Raw genomic sequence first — 12,217 nt, 5'->3', positions numbered from 1 at the left:
GCTGCTTTGGACTCGGCTGGCAAAGCACTCTTTGCAACCAGAAGTGTAGGGGCTGAGTTTTCATTACATTGTAACCGGCATGCAGTCATTTACACTAGAACGGGTCAGAAAATGGCCCCCCTCCCACAGAAAATGTCAATCAAAAAATCATTTTTGCCTACCTTTTTCACAGAAATATTGACTTTTTGGCAACATATTGAGTACCTATATATTTAACTGAAAACCATAACATTCCAATTCAGAAATGCTCCCATGGTGCCTCATGGGAGTTGTAGTTCAGAAGCCTCATGCTCCCCATTCTCCTCTATAGGCCAGCCACCCTGGGTGGACTAGATCTCCCAGGATACAGCTCAGTTTGTTTTTCAGGTGTTTGGGTTTTTTTGATGAAAAAATAAAATGTCCTGCAGAAAGCAGCCACTTCCCTGCCCCACTCCCCCAAAAAATCCTGTTTGGTCAAAAACCCATTTTCTGTCCACAAGCAGTTTAAATGGAAATTTTCCAACCAGTCCTAATTTATAGCAGCGCAAAGTGGGCATAACATGCTAGTAGATCTGAATTATACGGTTTTACACTCACTGTGCACTGATCTCAGTGACAACACAAAGACCAGGGTAATGCAGAGTCAGACCCTTAAATTTTTTTTCTCTTTTTTACCCCTCATATATTTTTTCATAGGACACTTTGAGCCGGAGGAAGATCCCGGTTTCCCGGACCACCCTTCCAGGCACTGGTGCACCTCAGTCCTGCCTCTTCTCAGTCTTTGGCACCCAATTATCATAATAATTGAGTCTCCCGAGGGCTGTAATCATTTGGTCTAATTCTGGTTGTAAGGCCTGGTGTGGAGGTGGCTGGGTGGTGTTGAGAAGCGTGTGATGCACAGGAGGTCTACCTGGATGACTGGGAGGTTCCTTCTGGACTTAAACTCTATGATTCCCACAATCAGTCTGGCCTGGGGTGGAGAGTGAGAAGGGAAGGCATGATCCATTTAACGCTCGTCCTCTCTGCTGAGACAGCAACTTGTGTGCGTGTAGCAAGAGCGCAAGGGGGTCTTGGTCTCTGCTGTGGTAGCATTGTTTGCTCTGAGGACACTTATCAGAACCCAGACCGTGCTCATAACCGTCCTCCACACCAGCCACATAGGATCAGGAACTTATTTTCTCAAGCCTTATTTGGGAAAGCACCTAAGGATGTGCTTAACTTTAAATCCCAATGGAACTTAAGCATTTACTTAGATACTCTCCTGAACTGGGGATCTCAATCCATCCTCCCCCCAGCCCTACTCCACCTCCTTCCCCTGTCACACTCTCTATCCACTCACCTGCCTTTGGCTGCATATCATATCATTTCAATAAGAGGCGGGGGAGCAATCTTCCCGCGGTCCTGAAGCTTACGATAGCACAATCCAATATCATCCATATATAAACTGCTGGCTTTCTAATTACCTGCTTATGTATCTGGAAAATGTGCTGATCAATCGCACAGAGGGAGCAGACTGTTTGGTGAGCTCGCTCATGGTGGGGCGAAGGCAGCGGGACTGTCCGTGCCGCTGAACATCTGGTGGTCTCCGAGGGGGACGGTACGTTCCACTGGCTCGGCTCACAGACAGAGAGAAACGCTGCTTTCATTAGCGGTAAACAGGCTGATTCTCATTCAAACCCTTTGACGAGAGATTAGATCTGGGATCAGTGTGGTGTTTTTTTTTCCTTTAAAAATCTTGTGTGCGAAACAGGAATCCAGAGCTAATAGGAAGATGGGCTGGGTGGCTTTGGAACTAAGAAACCAACTTTGGGTTTTGTCTCATCTTTGTACCAAAACAGCCAGGTGCAAAGCAGTGGAACCTGCTTCGGTGGCTTATAGAAATGTTTCTTCTCGTTCGGTTTGGAGAGTTTGCTTATAAGCCAGGCTGCGGGAACTCATTTTGCCTAATTGCAAACCCATGATGATGACCGATGTACAACTTAATTCCACCATGCGTATTATTTCAGGCACACTTAAATCTACTCCTCTACCATGGTTACTGGTACTCTGCAATATTGCTCCACCCAGTGTTTACAGAGAGGAAAGTGTAGCAAAGTTCGTGACGAAATTGCGTGATATGCCACATCTACTGTTAATTAAAGCAAGGCCACCCGGTGGGGGGGGGCAAGTGGGGTAATTTGCCCCAGACCCCGCAGGGGTCCCGCGAGCCCTGGCCCGGCGGTTGTCCGGGTCTTCAGCGGCACTTCGGCGGCGGGTCCTTCAGTGCTGTCGAAGACGCGGAGCGACTGAAGGGCCCTCCACCGCCGAAATGCCGCCGAAGACCCGGACCGCCGCCGGGTGAGTACAAGCACTGCAGCTCCCCCCGCTTTGCCCCCAGACCCCCTGAATCCTCTGGACAGCCCTGAATTAAAGACTTGTTTAATCCACCACATGGTCATCTGCCCTCATGGCATCTGTTGGAGAGAAGTTTACTGGATGAGGGATTTACGGTAGAGGACGGTGGCGAGCTTCATGGTCCACAGAGAAAGTGACAAATAATTATCTTGTCTTGAACCCCACTCAGTGTCCACCCAGGCTTGATTGACTACAAAGGCAATGGCGCCTTCTCAACCGGTTTCGTACTGGACATGGAATTTGTGCTGCAGCAGAATTTCGGTGCTGTTTTAGAGATAGCCCACTATGTCAACATGGGCAGCCATGACGCACGTTGTTGAGGACTGCAAAATGATTCAGCTTCCTGGAGGTCTTCCTGCCTTCAACATTGTTGATAAGAATGCTGTGGCCTTGTTTGCATACGCCAAATAATAAACAATAATTGAAACCTCATTCTGGCGCCATGGGTCTGAAAGACTTTTTCAAGTTTAGGCCTCGTCTAGACTGGCAGTTTGCCCCCATTTCAGCCACGGCAGTAGCTCCCTCAATGCAGATCTCTCGTGCAGATGGGCAAATCTTCTATTTATACTGACCTCCTCTTCGAAACCAGATTAAGCCACACCAGTGTCAATTGCAACCTATATCTGTTTAGCCCGTTTACACTAGGAGTTTGCACTGGTGGCAGCTACAGAAATGTAGATAAAGCCTTAGACAGAGGGCTTGTTCCCCACCTTCTGCAGCTGCAGACACAGGAAGAGAGCAGCACCAGAATGAAGACATGGGGACAGTCTATACAGTCTGCTAGTCACTCATTTGTGCCGGCCAAGCTTTCAGCCAGATCCTTCTAGGCCAACTACACAAAACAGGCTCACCAAGTATTTAAAACTCAAAAGTCAGTCCCTGCCCTCTCCCAGAAAGAATGAGATTTAAAAGATAATAAATGTTGGGTTCTTTTTACTTTGCCTTCTGAGCTTTTCGTGTTCACGTTTTCAAGCTTTTCTCCACAACTAGGAAGGCTGAAAATGTAGGTCTGGATTCACAAAGAGACTTAGCCGCTGCAACACGGAGCGTCGCCGTGCCTACCTTTTAGGTGCTGCCCGGCCACAGAGTGGATTTCACAGCCCTGAGTCAGGCACCCTGTGCAATGCATGAGGAGAGTGAGGGGCCTTAGAGTGGGATTCACAGAAGCCCACATGCTGAGCGGGGAGCTGCCTAAGGGAGCCAGTAGGGAATGCCAAAGAGAGGGAAGTGGTCTAAGCCCCATCTCTGAAAAGAGGTTAGGTCCCTCGGTCTACTTGGGAGTCACAGCCATGAACTTTCTCCTGGAGCTGTCAGTAGCAGCAGGCCCCCATATAATCCTTAGCCCAGGGTGAGGGCACTGTAATGCTCCCTCACTCTCCCGGTCTGAGGGAGGCCACTCAGGCTAGTCCTATGGGGTCAGGACCAGAGTCTGTAAGACCAGCAAACAGTCAATACCAGGCTTGAGCCTGGACTCGGTTGGCTCAGGTAGTCAGCCCTTAACTACAGTCTATCAGGGCTGTCTGGGGCCTGGGCAGAACTCAGGCAACTAGCAAACATACAGTCTCTCAGGGCTGGTTTTGGCCTGGGCAGAGCTCAGGCAGCCAGCGAACACACAGTCTCAAGGGGGCTGGCTGTAGCCTGAGTGGAGCTCAGGTTGCTAGCAAACAAACAGTCCTTTGGGGCTGGCTTTGGCCTGGGCAGGGCTCAGACAGCCAGCACACACACCGTCTCAAAGGTGAGTGGTAAGGGAGCTCCTATCCTGGGCTAGAGCCTCCTTGCACCGTGTAGGGGTCAGCCACCCGGGGTGGAGTGGCAGGGGGATGCGAGCCCATCCTACTCCACCGCGTCCCAGCCCAGGGCCCTGGCAGGGGCAGGATTGGCTGCCCCTGCGTCGGCGGGGATCCAGCTGCAACACACGGACTGAGCCACGCTGGGCTCTGCAGCCGGCTGCTCTGTGGCTGTCCCTGGGCTACTTCCTTCCTCCCCAGGGTTTGGTACCTTCGGCCTCCAGGCTTCTTCTGACTCTTCGAGGTAAATGGCCAGTCCTCGTCCACGCCTGGGGATCGGGAACAGCCAGGCGCAGGTTCCTCTCGGGGCCTCTGGAGAACAGGCCAAGCGTCCTCCTCCATTGTAGGCTCTCCCTCAACTGAGCTGCAGGGCTGGCCTTTTATACTTCTGGCTATGCCCCGGTTCTTCCGGCGAGGGGGGGCGGGGTAATCTAGACTCCACCCTCCAAGGGGCGTCTAATGCTCCCTCACTCTCCCGGTCGGAGGGAGGCCACTCAGGCTCACTACAGACACTCATGCAGGAGACCCAGGCCCAATTCCCCCTTTTGTCTGAGGTGGATTTGGGTTTCCTACCTCAGGTGTCAAAGTCCCTTGGGAACATAGACTTTTTTTTAAATGAAACATCAGCTTCTCCCATAATCACAGGATTCTAGGAGCTGGGGCTTTATGAAAACACCAGGTATCTTCTGAGAAGAATGTTCCAAAACCCACCACATAGCCCCGTGAGGGAGGTAAATATCCTCCCCAGATAGGGGATGGTGCCGTTAAGCAGCTTGCCCCAGGACACCCTGGAAATGTGAGGTAGAGCTGGCAACAGAATCCATGTCTCCTGACTGTCGTTCCTGTGCTTTAACCCAGAGACTCAGCTTCTTCCTTTGCTGCAGCTAGCACCTGTTGCTCCCTACCCAGATGTCTGTGCTCCAACCCACAGTGAAGTTGGGAGTGCTCCAAACAGCAGTCTCGGACTTTAGCGTTACCAAATTCCATGGCAGGTTACAAGCACATTTCCAAGACCCAAGGGAGGCAGGCAGCAGAGACCTACTAGGACATAACACAGAATCTCATTGCAACCCATTGGTGAGCATGCGCTATGGGTCCCCCTCTGTGCCTGACCTGCAGAGGATGTGAGTCTATTACAGCCCCAGCTAGGTAGCTTCAGCTCAAGCTGTAGCAGCTCACGGTCTTAGCTCTGGAGATCCCCCCCCCCTTATGTGCTGTACAAAATGGCAGCCATCAACTCATCACCGAGGTAGACTACCTAGCTTGGGGCATCAGCACCAGTTGCTGGGAAGACCCACGTGACTCAGGAGCTGGGACTTTAAGACCACCTCCAGAAGATAAGAACTTTTCCAGTGCGGACAGCAGAGGAGAAAGACTCTTTTCAAAGTGCAACCCAATTAAGATCTATTGTGAGGAAACTGGAATTAAAAGGAGAGGAAGATAGCAATGGTGAAGCTAAGGCTGAATTCAAACTTCCCGAGGCTTAGGGCACCTTCTTATCAAAGGGCAACCTGTCAGGTACCATAGGTGGAAAAACAAATTCCATTTCATTGGCTTCAGATGCTCAGTCTGGCAGAGAGCAGCACCGCATATTGTAAGTGTCTGTTTCCTTTTCTTTGTTTCCTTGTTGTCTTTTTCCAACAATCTGCCACTTCGTCATGAAGAAATGAAATATTTTATAGCTGGTTTGATGACGATGACAGGTGCCAGATTGATCGGCGCTGGCAGAGGGAACGCGCTGCTCTTTCTGTACCCTCGCAGCAACGAGTTGCATGTGCTGGAGAGAGGGTTGAAATCTCCAAGCTGTCCAAGCCTGACCCCAAAAAAGGGTTTTAAAAATAGGTGCAATCTGGAGGCATTTTGGTGCCAAAAAAGGTCATCTTTTTTCCATCGACAGGGTGAGTGGGAGGGGAGAATCCGTAGCATCACTATCAGCGATGTTAAGTTTGTCATGAATTTACACTAACTCCCATTTATCCATCTGTGATGGGGTGTACAACCCCCATGCTGGGCAACAAGGGGCTAAGGGATTATTGTGGGCTCAGCCAGCCCCACCCCGCCACACCTGCGGCAAATGCTCCATCTGCTGGAGGAATTAAAAGGCAGGGAATTAGCTCATTTGGGTGGCAAAGCCAGAGGTGAGCAGACCAGCAGCCCACAGCTCCAACAGTGCAGCACAGTGGGGAGCCTAAAGGCTCTGACACAGCTGCCCAAAGGGGCCCTCCCTGAGGGAGGGGAGGACCCGCCCCAGAGACAACCAGAAGGGAAGTATCCCGTGAACCGTGGATGAGGCCCAGGGAGGACAGCCTTAAGCAGCCTTGGTTGTCAGACTACTGGTAACCCAAAGAGCTCTGGGTCAGAGCCTGGTGACATAGGAGGGCCTGGGCTCCCCACCCCACAACCCCTTGGCAGTCAGGATTTGCAGCCGTGACTGCTAGGCCACGCTCCCCAGACAGACCCCAAGTGAGGACCCTTACATCATCTCACCCATCAAGGACATTCTTCTGACCTGGAGAAACCAGGAACAATGCTCGTCTAACCCCTGGAGAAGAGCAATGGTTTGTGGCTAAGGAACTGAACTGGGATTCAGGAGATGTGCATTTAGCTCCCAGCTCTCCCCCAGGCTTCCTGGACGACCTTAGGTGAGTCACTTCATCCCTCTGGGCCTCAGTTTCACATCTGTCAAACGGGGATGATAATAAACTCTCCATTGTCAGACTCGCCCGTTGAGGTAGTAGGCAGGACAGGACTGTCTCACTACGTGTACAAAGCCTAGCACACAGGGGTCTGACCTCCAGTGGCCTCATTACTGTGATATGAATAATGATCCGTTGAGTGCTGCTGCCCCATGCACCTGGGCCAGGCTTTGGAGCACTGACGTCCCAATGGGATACTATACATGGAAGCTACTACGGAGACCGCCAGTACGAAGGGGTGGCTCTTGCCCCACTCGGCCATCCCAGCAGAATGAAGGAAGTCCCTTTTTTCAGATTTGTGTTTGCCTTCATCCCACTGGAGAGTCTGGGGCCTGTAACCGAGGACATGAAGAATGTCACCCCTGTCAGAGAAACAACCCCCCCTCCTCCCATCTCCATTTAAACCTTCTCTACGACAGGGCCTGGCATAGGAATCCCCTCCACATGTTATCCGTGGGGAGTGAACTTGGGGCCTTCTATGCTAAAGCTGCAGCCTGCAGATCCTCCAATGGTGTAAAGCAGTAGAATCCCACTGAACAGCCCCAGCTGACCGCCTGGCCCACAGGGCTCCTAGAGACACGGAGCCACAACACATTCTTCTAGAACCCCATCTTGGCAAGGTGCTGCCTCCCTCTTGGCTTCTGTGGGAAGTTGAGGGTTCTCAAAGGATCTGGCCCCTTGCAGCCAGAAGGGAAGAATCCAAACACTCCAGAAATCTGGGTGTTCCAAATCCAGATCCACTTTTTGTGGCTTGAGCCCAATACAAGGGGGTGGGATGAGTAGCACTCACCCAACCCTACCAACCAACCACTGAGCCACCCGCCACCTTCTCTGATCAACTCCTCCTTCTCCGCTGCCCTTCCCACAAGCCGGGCTCTCCTGGGGGCAAGCTGGCTTATGCCGAGCCAGACCTGGGAGACCGACGAGCCACCTTCCCAGAGCTGACACACTAACTAGATTTAGTACCGTGGCTAAGGCGTGCAATTGGTGGTGATAACAGGAGAATTACCCTGATAAATATTGGTTATGATTTGGAGAGTAATAATAGATTTTTCTAGTCCACAGTATCCAGGAGCAAGGAGAAGGGGAGAAAAGAGCCGCTGAAGGAGAATGTAATTGTAACATCATTCTTCCTGAACGCGGTAACCGTTCGCCTGCAATGGATCATGGTTCCAAGGGGGATAGAGGAGCGACGGATGGGCAACAGGGCATCAGGCCTGCGCTTTGCGGGCATGGTCACAGCACAGGAAGGGTGTAGTGTGCAAGTGACACTGTGTCTGTGGGCGCATGTGTGTGAGAGAGAACTTGGTGAAGAGCAAGAGGGAGGGAAAGAAAAAGAGGAGAGAAGGAAAAGGATGAAAGAGAGGGAGGGAGAAAGGAAAGGGGGCAAAGAAAGGAGAATGGGAGAGACATTGAAAGGTGAGAGGGGAGCAGAGAGAGGGAAATGGGAAGACAAAAGGACAGAGAAGGTGAGTGAGGAAAGAGAACCAGGCTGGAGGGTGCTGAGGCAGGAGCTTTTCTCTGGTGCTGGTGGGTATGAGAGGGGAGAACATAACATAAGAACAGCCATACTGGGTCAGACCAAAGGTCCATCTAGCCCAGTATCCTGTTTTCTGACAGTGGCCAATGCCAGGTGCGCCAGAGGGAATGAACAGAACAGATAATCATCAAGTGATCTATCCCATTACCCATTCCCAACTTCTGGCAAACAGAGGCTAGGGACACCATCCCTGCCCATCCTGGCTAATAGCCATTGATGGACCTATCCTCCATGAACTTATCTAGTTCTTCTTTGAACCTTGTTATAGTCTTGGCCTTCACAACATCCATTGGGAGGGAGCATCTCAGTGAGAAATCCAGCCTGATAATTGGGTGCGAAGGGTCCCTTTCCCCCTGCTGTATTCCCTACAAGGGGAGCATTCTAAAAATCAGCAGCATTGTTAGGTTTTGTGGCGCTCTCCTTCCATCTCCATATCCTGAGGTCAATGGAGCTATGCCAGTTATACCCACTAAGAATCTGGCCCTGGGCCCAAAGGTATCCTCTAGGGGCATGATTCTCCACTGTCTCATGGCAGTATTATGAACATGAGACAATAGGAGAGGGATAGCTCAGTGGTTTGAGCCATTGGCCTGCTAAACCCAGGGTTGTGAGTTCAATCCTTCAGGGGGCCACTTGGGGATCTGGGGGAAAAATCAGTACTCTGTCCTGCTAGTGAAGGAAGGGGGCTGGACTCGATGACCTTTCAAGGTCCCTTCCAGTTCTAGGTGATAGGATATCTCCATTAATTTATATATATGGATACAAATGGCATCACAGCAGCATTAAAACTGGTGTAAGGAAGTGTAGTCACCCACTTAAATCCATGTAGCTCTCTGAAGGCAGTGGATAGAGTACTGGAGTGGGATTCCTAATCTTGGCTCTCCACTGGACCGCTGCATTACCATGGGCACATCATTTCACTCCTCTGTGCTTCCATTTCCTCTCCCACGCTTGGTCGGTCTTGTCTACTTAGACTGGATGCTCTTTCAGGGCATGGACTGTCTCTTGCTGTGGTTGCATAGCGCCTGTCACAATGGGCCCTGGCTCTCTAGCTGCTACTGCAATATAAATCAGAGGTGCTGTACTCACAGGACGCTCAGCTCTTTTTAAAGGTACGGCATTTGAGGTCTCTGAATGCCAAGTTCATCTCATTCCCTATTCCCATCTTTATTTTGCACTCAGATCATTAGTCAGACTCTGTTCAATGACTTTGGGGCAAGCGTGGTTTCAAGTTAATACAGAGAAAGCTTCTGAGAACTAAGATCATAGCAAGGAAACTAGCACACTGACATGTTCAAATAGCAACTACTCCTCCAGGTAAAACATAAAGCTGTTGTAATGATCTCTTCATAAACCCTAATATACACTCAATTACTTACTCTTAAGAGTTCCTTCTTTGTTTCCTCCCCCTTCATGTCATTCATCTAAACAGGTGTCAGACAGAGAAAGGCAATAACAAAGTAACTCCAATCCATTCTGTTAATATACCGAAGCTATTAATAGTGGTAGTGCTGGCTAATTGCACATGTCCTATCACAGAGGATTGATCAGGGTAGGAAAGTATAGATCAAAAACAATTCAGCATGGTCTTAGGGCAAGTCATTCAAAGCTTGGGGCAAGCTTCTGCCCTTCTTACACTTATTCAACCTCTCTGGAAGCCAGTGGGATTAGCGTATGAAGGAAGTGAGGGAAGATCATGGTCTACGGAGTCAGTCCCTCAAAATCCTGACTTGCAGACTTAGTGCTAAAAAAACCAAACCCTGCTGTAGTGTATGTTAAGGAAAAACAACAAGAAGAAAGAACAAGTGTGAAGTCTCTAGAAGAGAGCACAGAGTGTGCGTCTCCTCTGGAACAGGCTGCAGAATTTCTGGGAACAAAATGGCCCTCCTCTCTGAAGGCTGGCAGGGTTCAGAGAAAAGGAAAGACACATTACACAGGAAACAAAGACAGCCCACAATCACAAACAAATCGACTCCACTTTTCTTTACACACAACCGGCAGGGCCTTCAGCTGGTGTAGATTAGGATACCGACGCTGCTTCACATCAGCTGAGGATTGGGCCCACACTGGTTTGCAATGCTGGTCTCACTGCAGTCCTGAGCACTTTATTATTTGTATTGCAATGGCACAGAAGGTCCCCAGGCAGGGATCAGGGCTCCACCATGCTAGGCACCGTACACACATATCATGAACAGACAGTCCCTTTCCCAAAGAGTTTATAACCTAAGCAAACCTCGGAAATCCCTTTTTTGATATTAGCAATCACATAACAAAAATCAGACTTCTGAGAAAGGATGGGGTGTGACCCCAGACTGTGTGACCCCGCCAGTCTCCAATTACAAGCCTTCTTCTAGTTTTCTCCAGGCCCCAGCAATCTTCCCCAGCTCTTGGCATGAAGAACAACAACAATCACCCTTGTCTCATCGTAAAGGTTAATTTCCCCTTCGAGCAGTTGTCTTCACAAGAATGAAGAGTTTAATTTTAAGTGATAGGTCCCAGATAATACAGCTAGAACGTACACTGCCATGCTAGAGACCGAGCTAGACACAAGGGTCTGTCCCCTGTGATGGATTCATTCAAATCTAGAGAGCTGGAGTTGAAAAAAATTCAATAAAGCCCTCTTGATTTTCCCCCCTTTTCTTTCCATTAAGTTGTCGCCAGCTGCCTTAATTAGATATTGTTCTTAACAAGAATGGAGCACACAAATTAAAGCTGCTCCACGCTTCATCTCATTTGGCTAGTCAGACAGTTTTACCCAACTGCGTTCTCCTGAGGGGATGGGTTCTTCTTTTAGCCACTTTCTCTGCCTCCGATGCAGCTCAGCATACAAAGTTTGCATGTGGGTACAGGAGTCATAGAATCATAGGGTTGGAAGGGACCTCAGGAGGTCATCTAGTCCAACCCCCTGCTCAAAGCAGGACCAATCCCCAGACAGAATTTTGCCCCAGATCCCTAAATGGCCCCCTCAAGGATTGAACTCACAATCCTGGGTTTAGCAGGCCAATGCTCAAACCACTGAGCTATCCCTCCCCCCAATCTTAAGGGCCCCCCTCCAGGAAACTCTGGGTGCGCTCCTGCCTCTTACCAAGAGTCTTCCCATCCCTCCACCTCAGGACCCTGGTATGTCCTACTTCTTCAGCCCCGCCCCCAGCACTGGCCTCAGTTTATTCCCTTTAACTCACAGACCAGCCTCCCCCTCAGTCAGACCATGTCCTTTTATACATACCCCGCTGCAGGCCTGTTGTTTCCATGTGCTGCATGAGCCAGGTCAAACTCGTTCCACTGGCCCAGGGGGGAACAGGCCAGATGCGTAAGTACTCATTGCCCTTGCATTGTCTTTTATCCGGTCTCAGTCTTTGCTGAGAAGTGGGCACCTGGTTTCCTTCCATCCAAAGCACTATGGAATTAACACATTATTAGACACGTACAGTACAGTACTAGACATATGGAGATACAGTGTTCATAGATGATCAAAGGCAACGCCAAATCCATCGCACCAACTAAGGGTCAAGTTCTCTTCCCAGACCCACCTCCCTAGTGGGTGCAGAATTCATAGGTGCTGGAACTAGGGGTGCTGCCACACCCCCAGGCTTGAAGTTGTTTCCATCCTGGGTGTACCGTTTGGTTCAATGCCTCTCAGCACCCCCACTATGCAAATGGTTCCAGCACCCCAGCAGAATTACTCCCTATACTACATTTTCTTGTGCTTCTCTAGTCTCAGTGTTAAGTGCCTCAGGGGTTGTTTGCCATGACACCAGCCCACCATATCAGGACCCTGTAACAGAGCACAGCAGGGCCCCCTCATCTCCTACCTCTGCTAG

The sequence above is a fragment of the Trachemys scripta genome, chromosome 17 (assembly GCF_013100865.1).
Source record: "Trachemys scripta elegans isolate TJP31775 chromosome 17, CAS_Tse_1.0, whole genome shotgun sequence".
NCBI lineage: Eukaryota > Metazoa > Chordata > Testudines > Emydidae > Trachemys > Trachemys scripta.
This window is presented reverse-complemented; position numbering follows the sequence as displayed.